We start from the raw sequence: 2,048 nt of genomic DNA, 5'->3' as shown, positions 1-2,048 counted from the left end.
TCAAGATCTCAGATGAGTTATTTCCCTGGGTGTTGGTTTGATCTCCATGTGGATGTCAGAATCACTGAGATGAGTAAGGTTGGAAAACACAGTGGTTGAGTCAGGAGGCAAGGTGGGGGGGATCAGGAATGACAAGAAGTTAGTGGACGGCAGAAAGGAGAAAGATGACATGTGGTCTAGCCAGTGGCAGGACTTACAAAGATGCTGATGGTTTTGAAGGAGAATAAGTCATTTGAAAGTGCTCAGGGGATCAGAGAAGTCACTCACTCCCTTCCTACCCCCAATATATGTGGGATTTGATGCACAATATCTCCATGTAGACTGAGGGGCAGCAAGTTACTGTCCGTGCGAACAGGGGAGGTTCTCTTCAGAGAGGTTGAGGCAGGGAGTCTCAAGCTGGGGGACATTTGGCAATGTCTGGAGACACCTAGGCTCTTACAATTGGAAGTGCAGGCATCTAGTGTGTAATGGCCAGTGATGCTGCTAACATCCTACAGTGGACAGGACCCACAGAATTATCCATCCCAAGACATCAGTGGAGTCATGGTTAGGAAGCCCTGGATGAAGGATTGAGGGGTATTTGTTCATCATAGAGCTGAAGGTCCAGGGGGCTTGTACTTTCCTCTCTTCCACATTATTCCATAACCCTTTCTGACAATTTTTGGCCTGATGTACACATACACATTTACTTGCTCACACTCAATACTCTCACATATGGAAGATCCTGTCTCCCTTTCTGTCCTACACAATTTTCCAAGTTACAGGAAAGTAGCACTTAGTTTTCTGGCTGTTTTCAGTCATAAGATGTGTCAGATGGGTATACTTAACAATAATTCATCATTTGACAATTGAGGGATGTGGTTTCCTTGGTGTTTGTTTCCAGCTAGTTGAAGGGAAACTTAAGTTCTATAGAAGAAAAATCCTGGGAGACCAAAGAATGTTGTCTAGTGACCTAAAAGAATGAAGAAAATAAAAAGGCCTCTTTTGTTCTGCTTTGTTATCCCACATATCAGATGTAGATTTTGAAATGAGTTCTGTTGTAAAAACAAAAATAGGAAGAGGCACAAAAATTGCATGACTAATATCCTTACAGACAAATATTTATACATTTGAAATTTAGTTGTTCTAACTGAAATACAGACCTGGGCCTGGTTTTGCAGAACCCCAAGCTAAGAATGCTTTTTACATTGTGAAAGCGATTCGAAACAAAAACGAAGAATATGCAACAGAGACCTTACATGGCCCTCAAAGCCTAAAATATTTACTGTTTGGCCCTTTATAGGAAAAGCTTGCTGATCTCTGGTATAGATGTATCTCCTTTCTAGTTCTGACCATGATATGAATGAGTCTTTGTCACAGAATCATAACATTGCATTTATTCAGAAATCCTAAAACATATTTATTGATACTTCTTATGTGTGAGAGGCCACATTTGCAGGATATATGCTGGCTGTCAGTTTATTTTAGTAAGAAGTGTAGATATTTTTTTTTAAAGATTTTATTTTGAGAGAGAGAGAGAGAGAGAGAGAGACAGGGGAGTGGGGGGAGGGGCAGAGGGAGAGGGAGAAGCAGGCTCCCCACTGAGCAAGGAGCCCAATACAACATAGGGCTCAATCCCAGGACCCTGGGATCATGACCTGAGCCGAAGGCAGGCTCTTTTTTTTTAAAATTTTATATTGTTATGATAATCACCATACATTACATCATTAGTTTTTGATGTAGTGTTCCATGATTCATTGTTTGTGCATAACACCCAGTGCTCCATGCAGAACGTGCCCTCCTCAATACCCATCACCAGGCTAACCCATCCTCTCACCCCCCTCCCCTCTAGAACCCTCAGTTTGTTTTTCAGAGTCCATCGTCTCTCATGGTTCGTCTCCCCTCTGATTTCCCCCTCTTCATTCTTCCTGTCCTGCTATCTTCTCCTTTTTTTTTCCTTAACATATATTGCATTATTGGTTTCAGAGGTACAGATCTGTGATTCAACAGTCTTGCACAATTCACAGTGCTCACCAGAGCACATACCCTCCCTAATGTCTATCACCCAG

The sequence above is a fragment of the Leptonychotes weddellii genome, chromosome 6, assembly GCF_054177405.1.
Source record: "Leptonychotes weddellii isolate Sample4059 chromosome 6, ASM5417740v2, whole genome shotgun sequence".
Classification (NCBI taxonomy): domain Eukaryota; kingdom Metazoa; phylum Chordata; class Mammalia; order Carnivora; family Phocidae; genus Leptonychotes; species Leptonychotes weddellii.
Note: the sequence above shows the minus strand (reverse complement) of the source record.